Genomic DNA, 23,157 nt, shown 5'->3' with positions numbered 1-23,157 from the left:
AAGAAGAAGTGTTGTGCGGTAAAACAAATGTGCATAAGGCTTTGTCTAGGTTTTATTAAAATAATAAATATACAAGTATATTTTTTAATTATTATTTAGGAATTTTTTTCACAACTATGAAAGTAGTTGTGTGGAAGCAGTTGTCCGAAGGTGGTTGTGTGTGTGTAGATGTTATGCGAAAGTTTTGTGCAAAGTTTATTACAAGTATAAATATAAAAATTCCTTTTTTTTTTCTAAGTAAAGGTAATATATTAATATGTACAAAAAGATACAGAGAGGACTAAGCCTCAACCAAGTTTAACGTAGAGTAACAGCATAATCTAGACTGCCCCAACATCGGGGAAACCAATTCACCGAGAGCATAAAAGCCAAAAATGGTATCAATTCTTGAGTCCAGAACCCACAAAAGAAACAGTAAGATGATTCCCTGACATATAGTCCAGGTAGGATACCAGATTCCATCCAAAACTAGAAAAAACAACAAAAAAACCCAGATAGAAAACACCTGGGCAGGCACGTTCAACCACGTCCTAACACCAGGCAGCCACATCTGAACCCCTGACAGCCTCGTCCAAATCTCTGGTTGCCATGTCCAGCCACCTGGAAGCCACGTCAGCCTAGATGAAGTCATCCGAGATGGGTTCCTCGATGATTGGGCATGCCCACTCATCTGCCTCATCCCTGGAAACGCTGCCATGTGGCTCACCACCTCCGCCATGAGGCTCTCCCCCGTCACTAGATGCAACCTGCAGAGCAGACCCGTCATGACTCGAACCACCAGAGGGGCACGTGGCAGCAGAGCTTCCCCCTTCACCATGCTGATTGCCACCCAATTTCCATCCATGCGAGGTGAAGAGGCTCTCGTCCATCCCATTCTTGCCAGTATCTCTGCAATTACTACATCTGGGAGCGTCCTCCTGCGGCAAGTTGGAATTGTCAACCTGAGAGGCCGTCTGAGAGTTTTCTTCAGTGAAGAGGATGGAAATAGTAGCGGTAATGACAGGCCTGTTCAGGGAGCTACAGAACCTAAATTGGGCTGAGTGGGGAGCGGGATGAAGGGGCAAAGGAAAATTAGCTGAGTGGACAGCAAAGTCGCCATGAACAGCACCTGAAGAATGAGCCAGACCCCGCCTACTTCTAGTGCTAGGATATCTACCCGCCCCATGAATTGGAGGATGATGCAGTTCAGGGGAAGGAGAGGAGGTGGCACGCTCAGGGTACTGCTCAGTTAGAGGGCGAGAACTTCCTCCCCGAGTTCCTCCCCTACGACTTCTCATACGATGTCTCACCATGCTGATATTGATGGCTGAGCGCTCAGAGGGAGAATCTGCAAGAGGGACAATGACAGAGGGAGCTCTAGCAGAGGAGTTGCGAGGCGAAACAGGGTCATTCTGAGCTGAGGTTAAAATGCAGAGACTCGAATGAGAATGGTGAAACCCATTACCAAAATCCACGCAACAAACAATCCAGCAACGACGGCCAATTGCAGTGCGAAGGCTGGGCTCATAGGCCTGAGGCAGACAGTTGCAGCGGAGCAGGGGAGATGGTGAAAGAATGAACCAAGGTACCTCCATAACCAAACAGTAAATGACTTTTTGCCGATCTGGACTTGCATTGATTGTAGCCTGCAGAGTGTCTTGAAGGCGCCTAAGGGTGTTATGGGGAGGGGCGCCATCAGCCAAGTGGCCCATCCCCTTGCCGCCATCCTTCAGTGTATGCATTAAAACCTGAACGTGTCACCCGCATCTGGGTTAAAAATTCCTTTTTTTAATTCTTATTTAGGGGCGTATTTCACAATGCATGATCATTAATTAATATCAGTTGAATGTCAGTGACTGAGGGCATTATTGAGTGTGAAGTAGTTGTGAAGACAAAGTTGTGTGGAGGTGGTTGTGCATGTGCAGAGCTTATGTGGATAACAAATGCATCTGCGAAATTTGTGCAGAAAGAGGGAGGTGTAGAGGGATAATAAATGTTAAGAGGTGGCATGTGCAAAAAATAAATGCTTTATGCAACATTTATTAAAATAATAAATATAAACATCTCTACTTTGGTTCTTATTTAGGAACATATTTCACAACAAAATCTTTCTACCCCTTATATATGGGACCCACATTTATTAGTATCAGTTTCAAATATCAATGACTGACGAAAGGGCATTGTTGAGTCCAGAAGTAGTTGTGCGCACGAAGCTATGTGGAGGTGGTTATTCGTGAGATATTTTTGTGCACAAATGCATTTTATCTGTTGTTCTGCACATATGCATATGTGTTATGTTGAAAGTATACGAAAACCATGTTTCTAGATTTGATGTTTTGGTGCTTATGTGGTTTTATGCAAGTGTGAGTAGGTGTGTAGTCAGTGAATTGAATGATGAGATGACTTGTATTTACTTGCAACTTTGTTTTCTATTAATAAGAGGACAAACAATGAGATGATAAAAAATATGGATGGAGGATTTATCTTTCTAGCGTGTTTCAGATGAAAATTAGTGGTAGGTAGTTATTTCTAGGGAAACAAGACTACAAACATTTGAAATAACTAGTATAGTGAGGGGAAAAATGCTATTTACAATGATAGGAAAAAGCAATGAATCATGTAGCGTTTTCTCTTTGCAAATTGCGTTTAAGAGCTTGGAGCATTGTCTGAGCTGTTGTTTCCTTACATAAATTTTTATCTTCGAAGTTGAGCTTGCATCTTCAATGGTGTATCAATGGTGTTTCTATTAAATCATGGACGATAGCAATAGTGTAGGAATGCATAAATTGTACAATACTACAAGCTTCTAAACCGATTCACCTTTGTTGGTTTCCTGTTCGCATTTGGCAGTTTCTTAGCTGATTATCATGATTATTTTAGGAAAATTACTGGGGGGGTGAATCAATATTTTAAAACTTACTTCAACTTTACTTTTCTTATTCCAATTTCTATACGTGACTATTATTCAATGAATCCGTGTACGTATGCGACTATGACGAAAGCAAATTGCGTATATCCAGTCAAATAGCTTTACATATAATTCATCATTTGTTAATCTTTAACCAATGCATCATTACTTCATTAAAACATGTATTAAGCATAAACTATTAGCAATAGAGAGTAGATAGATCATCAACACACAACAATCACATCAACACACATGAACACCAAGACTTTATATGGAAACCCAATGTGGGAGAAAACCACCGTTGTTGTCGTCTCTGTCTTCTTTTAAAAAATAAAATAATCTTCTTACAATCTTGTACTAGTGCAAACTTTAACCAGTATGCAGTCTCCTACCTATAGAAGGCTATAACCTTCCCTCATTTTCCAAATCCTACTAGAAGGGAGCTACAACCCCCTTCTGAAGACTTCTTATCCCCATCTCTTTATGGATCACTTTTAAGAATGTTTCAAACTTGATCCACTTTCAACTATTTTGAAATCAATTACTTAAATATTGAACCAACTGAATCATCATATCAACTATTGTAATCAATGCAACTAGATAAAACAAGAATAGCACAATCATGCCAATGGATAGCAACTCATTAATATACCAAGCCAAATATTGTTACCCATCACAGAAACCAATTGCTGCCACTGAAAACCCTGACCAAGCATACATTATATTGTATACACTATTGTTATTAATCATACCTATGTATGTACACACTTCTCTAGAAGAATATCTGCATATATATCTCAAAAATATTGATACTTGAATCTGAATCATTGTCACACTAAAACAATCATTGTGTCACACATTAAACCCATCACATATCATAGAACCAAATACATGTCATTTTATATAAGCATCATCACTTAATTAACATTTCATTCCATAATCAGTTCAACCCAACCAGTATTGTCAAACACATATCATTATGAGAGAGACATCATTGGTATACAACAACAAATATATTTAAACTGATCAACCATCATTAACATTTCATGCTGCAAAACCCTAACAATTTTACAAGAATTTTATAAATAACATTCGCGTATGTATGCGCTTTTAATAATTCACACTGACAAATAGATTCTGAACTTTTTCAGAATATATATGTGACCTCCCTAAAGTAGATTCATGTATGTACGCAACCTTTCTGAAGAAAACATGCGTACAGATCTGTAATTACTGAATCATTCCTTCGTTGCAACCATAAAACATATTTCACAACCCTTACTGTCACATGTTCATGTCAAAATATCATTACCATAAAAAATTTATCATTGTTAGTCATAATCATAAAGGATCAAGCAAGCATGTTTATTAGTCACTACAATGCTTTTATATCTATCAAATCTGAACCTCCTTCATGCTCCTTGGTGTACACCTATTTCAGATCAAACCATTCATTTATAACCCATAACTTTCACACTTAACACTTTGATCTCCATTTCCTTATATAGCTTAGGCCAATCTCGTAGTAATGCTGATGGTATTCTTTGACGAGACTAAATATTTGTAGTCGTAGTCATTTCTATGCGCCAATACCATGGTAAATACCCCTAGGATTAATAATACCATGGTGTGGAAATTGTACGCGACTTTGCCTCACCATACCCGCATATGTACGCAGTCTTTATTCACAGGACCCGCGTATATTTTATTACACTTTTTTATTTATTATCATTCCTATGTCTTTGAACTGATAGTACTTTGTCCAATTTCTCTATACTAGCTTGTATACTCATTCTGCTATCATCATGTTGACATCTTTATCAAGTAGGTTTCCATCAAGGAAAACACATTAGTCATAATTCCAACATATTAAAGTTAGTTCAAACTTGTTTTGTATGGTAAGTTATAACATTTAATTAGTGGGTTGTGATTAGCTTTAGTTTTCTCTACAATACTGCAAGCTTTTAAACTGATATACCTTTGTTAATTTCTTATTTGTATTTGGCAGTTTCTTAGGTGATTATCATGATTACAATTAGTTCGAACTTGTTTTCTATGGTAAAATTTTGTTTCTAATGGAACATATAAATACGATATTAAATCAATGGATTGTGATTAGCTATAGTTTATTCAATTGATAATTATTCAGTGTGTCGTGCGTAGTAGTTTTGATGCAGGTAATAGTGTATGGATTTGTGTTATGTTAAAAGTATATGACATAGTATTGGTTTTTGTTCCTTGATTTGTGTAGTTTATTCGAATTCGTCGGTTTTTTATTTACTTTTAGTCATTCCGATGTCTGTTTTCTAATCGACGAAAAACACTGAATTTGTCATGTATACTGATGCACACAAGGTCTCACGTTTCCCGTTTTTGTGGTTTACAAATTGTTTTTTCAATTGTGCATGTTACATTACAAATTAAAGTTTATGTTTTCAGTAATTAAATTATTTTCCTGTACACAAAAATCAAAGAGTTTAAAATTAAATATGTTTTGTGACTTCGTGTCAAATTCTATGAGAAATGGGCATGTCAAGTCATTTGTAAATCAAATTTAATTCAGTTTTACAAAGTAGTGGGGACCGACTGTCAAGTCGATTTGTCATAGAAGGTAGCTGAATACGTGTTGGCATAATATTTACTTGTGAATTTCTTTGCACACTTTACTATTTTTAGCTATTATTGATAGTTTTACAAGTCTTCAAAATTGATTGGAATAATAAAGGAAATTATGGCACATTGTTGATAAAATATAGAGGTGACTTTTTGTAATTCAAAGTTACAATTGTCAATTTTCATGATCTTGGGTGTGAATTGGGTGTCACGGTGGTGCTGTCAGATTTTTATTAAGAAAACAAAAGAGGGAAAAAAAGCTAAAAAAGAAAAAAAAATGGTTTGCATTGATTTTTGGAAGTATCGACAAATTTGTTGATGGGGTTTTTGATGATGCTTAATCACTTTCCACTATTACAAAAAATGATTTGAACCCTTGTGTTGTCTAGTTTTTATTAAAAAAACAAAAAAAGTCATATTGCGATGACTTTTTCGCTGTGTGGGTAAATTTACCGGTTCAATAGACAACATCTATTATTGTATATCATAAATTTCTATTTCTTATGACATGTATATCAATCATCTTGAAGTGGGAGCAAAGTGCGAAGTAAATGCACGTGATGTTTTTGGGATTTCAATCTTTTTTCCTATTACTATCTATAAAAATTGGCTTTGCTATCTTTAGTTTCTATTTATTCAAAGTGCCATGTGTAATTGTTTTCACACAAGTAATAGTAATAGTCAATGTTTGTGAAGAAAACAAAGAATTGTAAAGTGAAATGGGATTTGAATATGTTATTCATTTACAAAGTATTTTTTTTGTTGCAAATAGAAAATGGGTAGTAGGCGAGGGAAGAGGCTACTTGCAGTGATACAATTAACTCACTTACTGATATCAATGATAGCTTTGACTGGTTGAGAACTTATGTGTGATATGTGAATTTGTCAACGAAAGAGAAAATAGGTCACAAGATTTGGAGTACCGGATTGGGGAATGTTGGGTGTGTTTCAGAGGTTTTTGATTCCAGAGAGATTGTTTATCTCTGTGCAAATAATTTTGATTTAAGAAAGAGGGAAATTAAGCTAGGAGTGATAAAGGTTTCTATGAATCCCGTTATTCAAGTTACCGAAACCAAACAAGTGTTTAGAATTGTCCATTGCGGATAGTTTCCTAGAGGTAGAAGGGCACGAAATTTAAATTGTGTGGGAGTTCACTTGTGAAACTTCTAAGGTTCCTTATGATCTTTCTCTTGTATGTATTTCTTTGTTTAGGCAAATGTTTAGGGATTTTTGTTGGCTCTTTTCTCATGTAGTATGGCTAGAGTGAACATCACATGTCCGGAAATGTATTTTCTATGTGCTTTATGAGACATACAAAAATAATTGTATTTTCAATTAGGTTCATGTCATTTCGAATGAATTAGATATTCAGTTACATATATTCCCCAAGAGCATTGGCTTCTTTATGATGACATATCTGATAACACTTCTTGTGTCAAGGCATATGTTTGATGGTTTACCCTGTAATCCTATATTCAAATTTCGTGAGGAACCAATGCAGTTATGGTATCCTATATTGCGAAAGAACAAAGATTATTTAAATTTTGTTTAATTCTAAATGTGTTTGTGAGGCAAGTGTATTGCATGGTAACTATACAAACCTTCTCGAATATTTATAGAGGTTGAGGCTTTCCTATTTGGCAAAGGGGAATATGAGGAAAGAGAAGGCAATATAGCTATACGAATTTATGGTTTTGAAGATAGGCCACTGATTTTTCCAGTGTTTTTTCTAGATAGGTATTCTGTTATTGAAGTCCGCAGTTAATATCGTTGTTAGATATCTATATTTGACCAGAAAAAGAAAAGATAAATTATTTCTTTTTCGTTTACCGTTGGAAAAGTGACTGTGAAGAATATGGGTCACATTATCATTTTTGCAAAGTCTTTGGATGCTTTCAAATTAAGTGAAGCTGGAGCTATTAAAAGATTTCATACAGGAATAATTTTCATAGAAACCTTGAGTCTATGAGGTAAGAAAACTTGTTTCTTTTAAGTAGATAGGAGAGAAAGGAAAGTCACAGTTTATCAACAAAAGATCAAAAAACACTAGTATATGCTGAATAGATTGTTGAATAAGAGATCATCAAGACAAGAGAAATATTTAAGCAAAGAGGCATAAGCCCTATGGGGAAACCTCAATCTTGCACACGTAGTACTGGCGCAATTCTAGCAAAAGAAGGAAAATAAATACTGGAAGTAAAAAACTAGTTGTTGATAGGATATTAGGTGATGGGGATGACAAAGAGCCTCTTTGTAAAGTAAATCTAGAAAGAGCGCACATAGTTAAACCATTTAGATCCAAGAGTGTGCCTAAAATAAAGAGAATTGGAGGAGTGATGGACATGGAAGTTGGTTATACTACCTGATCGGGCTAGTACTTGTTTACAAGAAAATCAAAGAATAATGGAGGAAATTGTTAAAGAGGACATTACTTTCGATGACCATTTTGTCACATTCCGAGATGCAAATTATGACAGCGGCAGTAATAGATTGAAGATTGAAAGGATACAACTTTCCGATAGAAGGGTTGTTGATCAAGCATAATTGAATGTTGATCTGTCTTCGGTTGCAATGTTAGGGTTGATGAAATTGCATCAAGTTGGTGGTGAAGTGCTTACGAATTATGTTGGTTGATGACAAGCAGAAGATTTGAATTAGAAGGAAAAAATAAAAGAGCTAGAAGATACCCTAAGCCCGGGTCCTTTTATCAAGACCCCATTAGTGATATGCGAACCACCATTGGCAATTTTTAGTCATGGAAGATTTAATAAATGTGAGAAACCTATCAATCTTCTGAGTGCAGTGAAATCATATATCATTAGTAATATATTTGAAAGATTGCGTATTATTGAATATGCATGGAAAGTTTCTTTTGATCTACGACATTTAAATCAAATAACTAGGTCTTCTGTCCAATTGGTCAAGAGTGAGCCAGACGAAAATGCAAAATTCGTAGGAAATGATCTATTAACTTTTAGTCATAAGCTTGATTCTTTGTCTGAACTAGAGAAATATAAACAAGGGCCGGCTGATGCTGATTGGATGAGGTAGATTAGGGCCGCTTGGTTTGAGAAAATCAAAACATTAGAAGACATTATTTTGAGTGTGGAAACCTAGAAAATAGAAGAGAAGATGTGTATCTCAAGGTGGTGGCGATTGTTCAGGGTTTAAATGGTCCATGTATTACATATGAATAAAGATTAATTGAAAAGATGAAGCTTATGGCTAATTTGGAAAATATGAAATAATCTCAGGCATCAAAGTTCAATGATATAATTGATTTTACTGCAGAGGAAATTAGAAAAAGGATAATTACTTTTATTAGTGTCAACAAAGAGAAATATGCCTCAATTTTTCAATTGCAAGAAGAAGCAAAAGAAATTGAAGAGGAGATATTTAATGAATGTGTTAAGCAGGACATTATGATTGCTCCGATGAAAGAATTCATTGAAGCTAAAGTGAAGGAAGTCATTGCAAGAAGCTTGATTACGAGAGAAAGTTGAGGGCTGAAGCATATCAAATTGTTCTTTTTAATATTGTAAGTGTTTTAATACATTGGAACATTTGTTTTTGTCATCAAAGCATTTTACTATTTAAATCTTGTGTGTGCATTATGATGGAATAATCTAATTCCTGAATGGAGTTCCTTGTAACCTATTGTAGATGACTTTTAAAGATTACAACCGACAGGATTGCAATCACAATTTTCAGTGGGATGAATGCATTTAGCTTTGCAATTGAAGTATTAGAAATTTTCATAAATTCTTTATGCAACAAAGGCTATTTTTTGGACCATGGCTTTGTAATCATAACTTATTTGAATTCTAATTACTATCTTTTCTATCTCTCAGTATGTTTACTAATTATGTAAAGAATTGTGAGATAACATTTGACATGGGATGTTGTATGGACTGAGTTCTCAAACGTTGTACAAAAATTGGTAATTGAACACTTGTTTTCCAGTATTTGTTTTGAGATTTTATATATTAGCTAATGTTCTGTAATGAATGATAATTAAAATGGATTTTTGTTTACTTTGTTCTAATACTGAAACTTTTTACCAATTATATCAATAATTCTTAGATAATGTTTTACATTTGAACTTGTATCTATTGAATTTGTTCGGAATAGCATTTGAATCTGAATACAATTACACTTGTTGTAAATATGCTGATAATTGTTGAAGGATGTGGGAACACAAATCCTAGCTATTCTGTTCTAGTTGTCTTTATTTATAAATGCATGTACAAAAGTGAGAATTACACACATCAACATTTCATTATACAAAGTTTTCATTATGCCCGGATTAGAATGAGAATTTTCATTATGCAGAGGAAGTTGCCTGGAGTAAAAGCTCTACACAACAACATATGATGATAATAATAAATATTAATAATAATAATACATTAAACTATGAGATCTTTTTTTCCGAAGCATTGTGAGAAAACTCCATATTTCGTTTTGCAATAGTTTGCAAGTAATTTGATTATGCACATATACAACTTGTTTACTTAAAGCAAATAAGTATTTAAATAAGTCCTACTGAATATAGAAATATGTTTTATTGTGGGGATATTTTTATTGTCTGAAACCCATATTAAAGCTTATATTGTAAATCATAAAAGTTACAGTAGTCAATTGTAAATGAGTATTTGTAAAGCATTATTGAATACGGAAGTAGTTGCATGGAAGTGGTTGTGTGTGTGCAGAGGCTATTCAAACAACAAATGCATCTGTAGAAGTAAGTATTTATATAACTCATCCTATATATAGAAACATGTTTCATTGTGCAGAGATTTTCTTATGTTAAGACCATAATAAGGCTTAAATTATATGTACAAATCTATTCCCCCACAATGAAATATTTAATTAAACAAAAATAAACCTAAAAGTCATAAAACTAAATTAAATAAAGTTGTTTAATAATAAATTTTATCAATTGCAAAAACCAATTAATAATAGTTTTGTGGCTAAATTTTTATTGGTGATTGTAATCAATGTGGAAGGCACAAGATGTACATGGAAAATACGTAGAATTACGAAATTGCATTATGTAGAAGCGTAAGAAAGAGGAATAAGAAGAAGGGAAAAAGAATTCTTTCATTGTGTGGAGTGCGGTTTCCTCATTTTCGTACACAACATAATGACATTAACGACTCGGTACCCTTTTGACGAATGGATAGATTGACACGTAATCGTAAGCGTAAATGTTATTACCTCTAAATTGACATTGATATAGTAGTGGGTGCGATTGTTGACAATCTATAAGCTAGCTAACATTATTAGAAAATATTCACATTCAATTTGTCTTGTACATAAAGTTATTGGTTTCCAAATTTCGAGATGTGTTTTTAAACTATTTCTACTATTTATTGAAAATGACTGCTTCACTATTTTTTAATTTATATTTATTCAAAATGTTCCATCTAACAGATTTCAAATGTAGATTAGTAATAGATAGAAGAAATGGAAAAAGGAAAAAAAATAGGACTATCAACAATTACTCTGATACCGAAAATCCTGCAGTTTGACAACTATAATCCAATTTTCCAAAAAATTGTGCCAGGTTTTCTAAAAATCGTGTTGAAATTTCTACTATTTTCTATCCAAAATTGTGGCACGTTTATATTATGTAAATTATTTCTTCTATTTCTCATAAATGCAAATTTTTCTATACTGAATTGCTATATGTTGGAAGTGTGTTGTAAAATGGATTTCATAGGCATAGTAGTAATTAGTGGTGGTTGTTTAGCATATCGATGATCTATACCTAAATCATATTGAAAACATTGCCGGTTGATAGAACATTTTAAAAGTGAAGAGAAAAATGGCTTTGAGGGGAAGGAAAGAAGTTGTTTTCATTGATACTATTAACTCACTTGCGGTCATTGATCAGAGCTTTCAGTGGTCGGTTGCGTAACAATGATATGTGAATATGTCTGTGTAGGAGAAGAGAAGTGATAATATTTGGTCTACTAGATTAGCGAATTCTGCATGCGTTCTATAAGTATTTGATTTCAGAGAAATTATTTATTTATGTTTAGAGAAATGTGAATTTAAGAACTGTAAAAATTTGATAGAAATTGCAACTGCTCAAGATTTCAAATTGAAAAACAAGAGACACAATTCTACTTTAAAATTTTGCGGAATGGAAATCATAATTTAGAGACACATGTATCGACATGCGACAAGTAAAACCACAAGTACACGTGATTTCTAGGGGAACCCAATTGGTAAAAACCCCTCAAGTCTTTTTGAATTAATCAATTGAATAGAGAAACTATTACAATTGCTTGCTCCAACTTTGAGGACAACTTGCAAAAGAATAATTGTTCTCTCTACTTATTGAGGACCTCTGGCCAACACTTAGCCAATTTATGCCTCTATCGACCTCCTATTTCCTTTCTCAATCCTTCAAGAAATTAGCTCCTAAAAATAGGAAGTACCTCCTATTTTCTTGCACAATTCCCAAGGATGGATCTCTTGACTACATGCAACAATTATACACTCAACTAGTATACAACTCATGCTACATTGGCCTTAGCTGCTCCATCTCAGCTGATCAATTCATATTCCATGCATTTATAGGCTATTTTGGGCTAATTGATCAGTTAACTAACATATCTCTCAGTTAGATTGTTGTCCCACTGCACAACTGACCTTCAATTGACTCTACCAATAGTTAGAGGTCAGTTAACTAAATACAACTGAAAATAATTGAACTAGATTACTAAAATTTAGCAATCAAAACATGCATGACTGAAATCCAAGCCCACTAACTCGATTTTACTGAGCTAAGTGATAAGAGCCATTCCACACTAGTTAATTGCCTCCAAGTTGTCTTGCTGCTGTGGAAAAGTCAAATTGAGCCTTTCTTGCTACACTTTCTAACACAACAAAAATAATTAGGCTACCATCCAAAGATACTCATATTTATTCTACTTCAGAGACATTCAAGCGAATATTGAAGCTATCGATTCTGGATATGTGCTTAGATTTTTCAAAAACAAATAGGTTTTTAGAATCACAAGCAAGTGGCTTGAAAATCATACAAGAGTTCATTTTGAAAGCTTTTGAGGTCCCTTCTGATCTTTCCTCTCTAGATATTAACTTTTTTAGAGAACCATTTAGAGAGTTCTATTCATTGTATGCGTATTTAACATGCCAAGAAGTTACAGCTAGTGTCCCAACATCCATTCTCTATGTGCTCCATTATTCATATAAGAAATATTGTGTATTCGACTGGGATGATCTTATTTCAAATGAATTGTGTTTTCAATTAGTACATTTGTTCAAGAGCAGTAGTTTCTTCATGATGGTGTAACTGATAACAACCCTCGTGTCGAGTCATAATTTTGATAAGTTTCCACATAAGCCTAATTTCAGTTTTGACAAAGAACCGAAGAAGTTCTATTATCCCATAATGTGAAAGCCAAAAGCTATTTCAAATTTTTGTCTAATTCAAGGTATTTTTGTAAAGAAAGTTATTTTCATGATAACTAGATGAGAACCCCATTGATATCTGGCTAAGCACAATTTTTCCTCTGGGGGAAAGGGATACATGAAGGGCGAGGAAAAAAAACGTTTATTTGAGTTTATGAGTTTCACGGTAAACAAATATTTCTTCCAAGAATTGTTATGGACATGTATATATATATATATATATATATATATATATATATATATATATATATATATATATTTTTATTTTTTTTCAAAGTCTACAGACAATACTATGATTGACAAGTTAAATTTTAACAGAAAATAAAATTAAATTAAACAATTTATTTCTTTGTCATTTACCATTGGCAATGTAACTAGGAAGAGTGGAAGCCAACTTGCAGAGTTTGTGAAGCCTTTGCATTGTTTTAATTTAAAAGAGGCTGAAGGTTGGCGAGATGTGATCCATAAGGCCTATTTATCACACACCTAGGTGCCATTAAATGCAAGAGATTTTTGACAAAATTTACAAGTGAAAGCGAAAAAAGTCATAATGCTCTAAGCAATAATCAAGAAGGAGCAATGACTATTAGAGAAATTGTTGAAGAAGCAAGTATTAGCACTGAAACAAAGTGTAAACAAAGAAGCAGAAAACCTGCACAATATTTTGTTTGCATATCTAAAACTGCTTTGGCTTCATCTTCAAGTGAAAGAAAATTAAAAGATACCGAAGTTGCACAATTAATTCATGGTCAACTATGAGTTTCTGGAGATGACAAAGAGCCTTTTCAAATGTTTATTCCATAGAAAATGAACATGATTGAATTGGAAAAATGAAAAATTCCCCTGCAAACAAGAAGCAGTCAAGAAGCTATCAACAAGACAATTGAAACTCTATTACCTGATTGGATCAATAGTGATTTGAACAAAAATCAAATAATAACGGAGAAAATTTCCAAATATTTTTCTATTTTCGATGATCAATTCGCCACTTTTCAAGATGCAAAATATGACAAAGAGATCAAAATATTGAAAATTGAAAAATTAAGGATGCATGGTAATTTTTTTTATTGATTCAACAGAAACAAATCCTCATATGTCTGGAATTATAGCCACATATGTTTTGACATTGCATGACGCTACCAGAAATGCACTTGCAGTGTCTATTGAGCAATGAAAAGCATAGATTCTGGTACTGAAAGAAACAATAGAAATGCTAGAAAATGCTTTGAATGCAGGTCCTTTATTAATTACTCCAGTCATTATACGAAATAATAAATCTGCAATTCCCACTACTAGCACATCTCATGGATATATTGGAGCTTTGCTACTAGTTAATGCAGTCATGTCATATTATCAGTAATATATGCCAGAGGTTAGAAATCATTGAACATGTATGGAAAGCAGTTTATGTTATGCTATGGTTAGCACATGAAATCAACTCATTTATCGATTTGGTAAGAAGTAATATTAATGAAGACAATCATTTCATTAACAACGACTTACTTGCTTTTAGCCAAAGGCTTGACTTGTTGTTTGATCTAGACAAGAAAAATAGAGACCTTCCAAATGCTAATTGAATGATGAAAATAAAAGTTGGATGGTCAAGAAGTATCAACACACTAGAAAACATTATTTTTTAACGTGAGACCATAGAGAATAGGAGAAGTGATGTGTTTCTAAAGGAAATGCAAATTGTTCTAGATCTAGACGGTTCATGCATAATACATAATTTTGAATTGATTACAGAAGATAGACAAACATTTGAATTGGATAAGAGAAAATAATCAAAGGCAAAACAATTAGATGATATAACTTATTTTACTTGAGAAGAAATTTGCAAATGGCTAGTTGGCTTTGTCATTATTAATGGCAGGAAATCTATGTTAACTGCTCAGTTACAAGAAGAGGCGATGGAGATCAAAAAACAATTATTCAATAAACATGCAACACTAGAGATCACAATGGGACGAATGAAAGAATTCATTCAATCTAAGTTGAAGACATTGGTTTAAGAGGCCATGCATTCAAAAAGCAGTTGAGAGTGAAACAATTAGCATATATGCTTTCACAAATTGTAACTGACCTTAAATATTTGCATATTCGTTTTCTGAAATACTAGTATTCAATCATCGTGATTTGTTAATTTTACTAATGTCACATAGTCTACTTACTAAATGCAGTTTCTTGTTTTCTTTTGTCATTCCCTCTTTGCATATTATGGTTCACGCATTTACTTTTGCCAGATGCAAAAGCAAGTAGTTAAAGAGAAGATACCAAAATAACATAGTGAATGAGCCAATGAATTTATCCATTGAGAATTTTCATTACTTGTACATGTGATTACAACTACAAATCGTAGTTCTTAATGTTTAACATATGATATTATATGCATTGGTATTCTTTTCATTTATTTAAATCATAGCTATGATGATTGAGATTTGAAACTCGATATTGTTCTTGTTACTGTGATTGTATTACTTAATGTTATAGACTTATACTTTGAGACCCTGTATTATGTCATCAATACATATATGCCAATAACACGAAACATGAGAATAGGTAGTTTTGCTATGAAACATGAATAATGAGCATTTTCATCATATTTTTAAATTTGTGTGGAGTATAGTTCTCCGAGAAGGGCTTTTATCATGTTTTTTTCGTATTTGTCTATCGTACATAATGGAAGTTTTTTGTTGTATTTCGAAATGAAAGTGATATATCAATTTTAAGCAATTTCGATTTCGACTGGTCTTGTGCTGCATTACATAACCTTTAACAAATTAATTAGCAGCGAAGCTTTCTGTAAACAACTTTCCTTGTACGAGAATATTTCATTGTGCAAAGTACAAAGGTTGCATTATGAAAGCTTTAAATCTTCCTCCACACAATGCACTTCATTCGCAATTCGATGCATATGCCTATTTACACGAAGATAACCATAAATAAAGCTTTCATTGCACGAAGAGCACAACCTTTAATCAATTGATTAGCAAAGTTTTTTTGTGAAAAAGAAGTTGATTTTATTGGATTGCAAAAACCATACTTAGTTTGCAAAAGGTGATTGCTAACATTTGTGCTTATGCTCATGGGTTGTCTCATTGCATAATTTAAGCCTCTACATTTTCACATAAAATCCATATGCGGAGGTAAGAAAAGCCACAAGAATTCTTCGTACAATAAAACTTTGGACTCTACTTCCACACTCTACACTAGAATCATATTGACATTAGGCTATTAGTAAACAAATATGAACATTAGATTATTAATAAACATCAATATTAGACATGTTGCAGTTTCAAATTTGAATGAGCATTCCCATTCTGTCGATTAACGCAATTAGTAACAATTTATATGTTATGTTGGAAATAATACTGGGGGGGGGGTGAATCAGTATTAGCAAGTCAATAATATTTCATTTCCATATTCAAATTCATATATGCTACTTCAATTAATGAAACTTGCATGTATATGCAACTGTATGTAATGCAACTAGCATATACCCTGTAAACTTATAATTTAGTTAATTCTTCATATGTTGATCTTTAATCTGTGCATCAGAACCATATAAACAGTAACCAGGAGCAGTAAAAATAGAAAAAACAATCACACACATGAACATAAGATATAAGGTGGAAACCCAATGTGGGTGAAAACCACTTGCTGCAATCATCTCTATCTTCCTTTTAATAAGAAACTTCTTTTTTACAATTTTTATATTGGTGCAGTCTTATACCAGTACGTAGGCTTCTACCTGCAAAAGGCTACAACCTTATCTCATTTTCCAGTTTCTCCTGGAAGGGAGTTATAACCCCCTAGCTCTTGTACTAGCTGATGTGTTTACTAGTATGTAGGTGCTGACCTACAGAAGGCTGCAACCTTCTCTTTTCTTCGAGGGACCACTTTTCATAAATTTTAAAACTCGATCCATCAATAACATCAATCAAACATCAAATATATCTGTATCAACTAAATTTCCTTTGCACCAACCAAAACTGAATCAAACAATCACTTCTTAGAATGTTGTAACTAGAATACAGTAATAGTAACCAGAACCCAAGCCAGAACCCAGAACACTGCAACAACAAACAGAAATAGCTAAAGCATATTTTATGAGGTGTATGCTACTTCAATGTGTCAAACCTGCGTGCATACACACTTTTCTCAAGGCAAACCTGCATATACATTGTTTTGAAATGCCGAACTAGCGTGTATACATGCCTTTGCTATAGTGAACCTGCATACAAATCTATAAATGATGATTTAACCTTTACAACTGTTCAGACATCAGTTATACCCAGATCATCATATTTACATATTACGACATGTGCCAATTATTCAGATAAAATATCAAAACCACACAAAGATACTTCACTTCAAGCCCTTAAGATCTTGACCCATCAATAGATATTATCCTTCATCAAGTGCTAAGGTTCATCCTTGATTCAAATCCAGCTATGCCCAATAACCTGTATTCTCGATCTTGCTCTTCATAAGATATTCAACACTTGAGTGCCTTTGCCTAATAATCTTCTCCTCCTTTTATAGTCTTAGGCCTTACTCAATACCATGGACCAAAACCACTTAGAATCAATACCTTGGACCAAATACCTGGGTCAACACTTCGGATAAGATACCTTGGACCAATACCATGGACAAAATACCATGGACCAAAACTAAGTTTTCCAACATGTACGCACCTTTCCTTCTGTGAAAGTGTGTGTGTATTCTATATGCGGCTTTTGGTTTGCGAACCCGCGTGTATACGCGGCTTGGTCAATAGGGAACCTGTGTATACCTCTTTTTCTTCATCTAACAGTCTGAACTGTGATCTGTCCTCTGAGTGAGTTGCCATCAAGGACAACACCTGTGTCATAGTGCCAAATCTGTGCCATAATGCCAACAATCTCCCCCTTTGGACTTGATGGCAACCCCAAGTCACTCTCCCCCTTTGTCATCAAGGGCAAAGGGTTATGCTCCCCCTGAGTACATGCTGAATTCTCTGATATGCTGAAGTGTGCTGAATAAGCTCCATGCTTGGATCCATGCTCCCTCCGAATATAAGTAAAGTCTGTAAAAAGATGTTCTAAAAGAAGAACATGACTCTATACATACATCATAAATGACCTTCCTATCACCAATGATTCATACATACATCCATCTCCCAACCAAGTGGGGATATACCAAGTTTGAATCATCCACCCAACCAAGTGGGGATATACCAATACATGTCAAAACAAGAACATTACATCATCCATCCCATGCATAGTGGGGAAAAAACAAAATAGGTTGTTTCATGACCTTGACAAGATATACATGACATAGAGACCAAATATCTAAAATAATACCATGATAGTTATCAGCAACTATCATCAGCAACATCTATCAATCACCATCCAGACCAACAACCATGATTTCCACCTGAAACAAAAACAACTATACATTTTGTACCAACATCCTCTAAGATAATGCCAACAATGCATTATTAGAAGTATATGCTCCCCCTGAACCTGTGCCAGATGATCACTGTCAGACCATATCAGACTCCTTTCTTCCTGACCTTGGCCCACTGCTTTTCTTCAAATCAAAATATACGCGACTGTATCCACAACAAACAACGAATGTACATGGATACACTTCATGAAACTCGCGTATAACCACTTTTCTCATGAACAGATAAGTTTCAACAGCAAGATGATGCATCAACTACTCCGAGCTTCTGTATGAGATATTCAATTGTCTCTCTGGGCAGTGTTTTGGTGAATATATCAGCAACCTGTTCTTTGGAGGGAACATACTCCAATTTGACCTTTTGTTAAAGCACTTGTTCACGTAGGAAATGATATTTGATGGGTATGTGCTTGGTCTTGGAATGCATGACTAGATTATTTGAAATACTAATTGCACTTGTATTATCACATAGAATGGAGATGGGTGGAGTACATGTAATTTGAATGTCTTGCAATGTTTGCATCATCCAAAGAAGTTGCATGCAACAAGATGTCGCAGCCACATATTTTGCTTCAACTGTAGATAATGCAATTGAACTTTGTTTCTTGCTAAACCAAGAAACTAATCTAGAACCCATATAGAATGCACCACCACTAGTGATTTTTCTGTCATCCACGCTTCCTGCCCAATCTACATCTATATATGCATGAAGTGTAAGATCTATATCTCTAGGATACCATAAACCAAAGTTCTGTGTTCCTTGAAGATATTTGAAAATCCTTTTGACTGCCTGAAGGTGTGATTCCTTTGGATTTGCTTGGAATCTTCCAACTATTCCCACTGAATGCATGATGTCTGGTCGGGTACCTGTTAGATAAAACAGACTGCCAATCATGGATCTATAGGTTGGTTGATGTACTACTGTTGATTCATCATTTGAGTTGAGATTGCATCCTGTTACCATAGGGGTACATACTGGTTTAGAATCTTCCATGCCATATTTTTTCAAGATCTGATTGAGATACTTGGTTTATGATAGAAAAATACCATCTTTATTTTGTTGAACTTGTAAACCAAGAAAATATGTGAACTCACCAAGAAGGGACATTTCAAATTCTTTCTGCATTACCAAAGCAAAGTTTTGACTCATGGCTTCTTCATTGCTACCAAAAATGATATCATCAACATACACAACAAGTATTAGCAATTTATCATTGTCAATCCTTATATATAGATTGCTATCAACCGATCCTTTTGAAAAAACTTGTTGATGGAGGCATTTGTCAAGATGGTAATACCAGGCCCTTGGAGCTTGTTTTAGACCATAGAGAGCTTTTATGAGTCTGCATACAAGTTTTGGATCATTTCCAAGGATGAATCTGTCTAGTTGCTTAATATATACTTCTTCTTCTAGGTCTCCATTAAGAAAGGCAGATTTTAAATCCATTTGGTATACTTTGAATTTCTGAAAACTAGAAAGAGCAAGGAACATTCTTATGGCTTCAAGTCTAGCAACAGGTGCAAAAGTTTCTTCAAAATCTATATTTTCTTGTTGAGCATATCCTTTACAAACAAGGCTAGCCTTGTTTCTAATAACTTCTCCATTTTCATTCAGCTTGTTTTTGAATATCCATTTGGTTCCTATGATAGTCTTATCATGAGGTCTAGGAACTAATTCCCAAGTATTATTCTTTTCAATTTGCTCAAGTTCTTCATTCATGACCTTGACCCAACATTCATCTTTGCATGCTTCATTTACATTTTGTGGTTCGATGGAGGAAAGCAATGCTAGATAGATTGAAGCTTCTGTAATAGTTCTTCTTGTCTGCACACCTACCTCTTTCTGCCCCAAGATTTGAGTCTCTGGATGATTTTTCTGAACATACCTGGATGGAGTCTTTTCTTCTGTTGTTATCTGTTCTTCTGGTGCTTCATTGGTTTCTTCTTCTTCATAATTAGTCTGATTTGATGTGGAAGGATAATCCTCATCTTCTCCATAATCTTCAGTTTTTACCTTCTTTGGATTTTTGCCTACTTCATCAACCACAACATCAATACTTTCAACAATTTTCCCAAGTCTTTTATTATAACACTTATATCCTTTACTTCGAGAAGAGTAACCAAGGAGAATGCCTTCATTTTCTCTGGGTTCAAACTTGCCAAGATTTTCATCAGTCCTTTTGATGTAACATTTGCTTCCAAAAACTTTGAAGTATTTTACAATACGAGTCTTACCATACCAAAGTTCATGTGGAGTTTGGGTGCTATATACCCGAATATTTGTTTTGTTGAGAATAGTGATGGCAGCGAATGTAGCTTCACCCCAGAAGGTTGCAGGGGTTCTAGACTCATCTAGCATAGCACGAGCCATTTGTTGAACGATTCTGTTCATCCTTTCTACTACTCGATTTTCCTGAGGAGTCCTTGCAGTGGAGAATTCACTTTTTATTCCATGTTCTTCACAAAATTCGAAGAATTAATCCGAGGTAAATTCCCCTCCTCGATCCGATCTGAGGCATTTGATTTTGCGATCGGATTCATTTTCAACCAAAGATTTGAAGGCTTTGAAATTTTCAAATGCTTCATCTTTATGCTTTAGAAGTCCTATCCAACACATTCTGGAAAAATCGTCAATGAACAATATAAAGTATTCTTCTCCACGAGGTGAATTTTTCCTTGATGGACCACATAAATTAGTATGAACAAGTTCAATAGGCTTACTAGCTGATCCTTCCTTCTTAGGAAACTGTGCTCTGGTTTTCTTACCAAATTGACATGATTTGCATATTGTATTTCATGGAATGCTGATATCAGGAAGAAAATGAACAAGCTGGAATTTGCGTGCTTTCCTTATTTGAGAGAAGCTTAGATGCCCCAATCTTCTGTGCCATAGCCAGTGTTCATCATTTTGCTTATATAGCACTGTTGTTGTCCTCCCTTGAGTATGTATAAATTGTTTAGAGTTCTTATGCCTTTGATCATGATTTCTCCTGTATCAAGCTCACAAATAACACATCCATTTGATCGAAATACTACTTCATTTCCTTTATCACACATTTGACTGACACTCAATAGGTTATGCTTTAGACCATCAACATACATAACATTCCCAGCTTTAACTTTTTCTTTTAAGAGAACAAAACCTTTACCTTTTATGACAGCAGGAGTGTATTTCCAAATGAGACCTTCTTTCCCTTTTCTAAGGCATTATATGACTGAAGTTTGTCTTTATCACCTGTCATGTGTTTCAAGCATCCATTGTCGATGTACCACTAGTTTTTTCTTTTCCTTTTGCATACAAGGCTATACCACATCTTTTTGTTTGTGGTTCTTTCTTTCTCCATATTTTGGGACTCAATGAAGTTTGCTCCTTCTGAGATGTTTGCAGAAATTTACCCCTGCATTCAGAATCTTCATGACCGAAGTTGTTACAGATAGAGCATTCTATTTCATTTTCAAGAAGCGAAAAGTTATTGTAGGTCATTTTCATGATCCCTGTCACATTCCTTTGATTTCATGCTTCTCTAGTCATGATTGTCTTGTAAGCAACACATTGAGCAGCTTTGTGTCCAAAGTTATGACAAGAAAAACATTGGCCATTAAAGAAGTTCTTGCGATTATCGAACCTACTGACCAAGTGATTGTAGTTTCCATTGACATTCATTCTTGAAGCAGATTGAGTATGATTTACCTGAGGTTGGTTGTAGCTTCTGTTCATCCTTGAAGTAGATTGAACCTGATTTACCTGGTGATCTACTTTATGCCTTTGCTGACGATTGTCAAACTGTTCACTGCTCTTTGCTGCATCAAGATAGCTTTTAGTGGAGGTTGACGACTTTTGTGCTTGAGATGCTTCTTCAATATATCCAAGACCTGTCTTTATCAGAGGAGAATGCTGCACTTTGATAATTTCATTTAAAGTTTCTAATCCTTTAGCAAATCTAAGATTGAGAGCTTTTGTTTTCTCAATATCCTTTCTTAGACTCATAGTTCCACATTCTAATTTTTCATTGTGTTTTTCTATTTCAGCAAGTTGGAATGTCAGAGTATCTATAATCATATTCTTTTCTTCTAAACAAATTTTATGTTTAGAGATTTCTCCATAAAGATCATCTTCATCTAAAGCATCCAAGAAATCATCATCTTCAAAAGCCATCAAAATTCTATAGTCATTACTATTTTCATCTTCATCACTATTTGATAAACCATCGCTATCTTCATGCGTATAGTAGCTTTTCTTACTTATACTTTGTTTTATATTCCATTTTGAGGATTCCTTACCTTTATCAAGCTTATCTTTATGAGGACATTTGGCAGCATAAAGACCGACTCTTCCACAAGCAAAAAATTTGAAAGGTAGTTTACCTCTGAATCTTCTAGAACCTCGTTGAAGGTTCTTGACAAAATTTGCTTCTTCCTCTCCTTCTGAAATATGTCCTGATTCACTGAGCTCTTCTCTTCTTGAAGCTTTAAATGCGACTTCTCCCATATCTGATGGACCTCCTTTTCTCATTTCGAAAGAAATTAGGATTCCGTGCAGCTGTGTCATAGTAATACCTTGAAGATCCTACTTTTCTTCTATGGCAGAAACTTTTGATTCAAACTTAGAAGACAAGGATCTTAAAACCTTTTCAACTAAAGTAACTTCTTTTATTTCTTCACCCAAGTTTTTAATGCAATTAACAATCTGATCTATGCATAGGAAGTAATTAGCTATACTTTCATCATTGTGCATTTTGAGAGTTTCATATTGAATTCTGAGAGAT

Source organism: Pinus tabuliformis, chromosome 9, assembly GCF_031772625.1.
Source record: "Pinus tabuliformis cultivar Carrire ecotype Pingquan chromosome 9, CPIR1, whole genome shotgun sequence".
Classification (NCBI taxonomy): Eukaryota; Viridiplantae; Streptophyta; class Pinopsida; order Pinales; family Pinaceae; genus Pinus; species Pinus tabuliformis.
The sequence above is the reverse complement of the archived record's forward strand: the minus strand, read 5'-3'. Positions refer to the sequence as shown.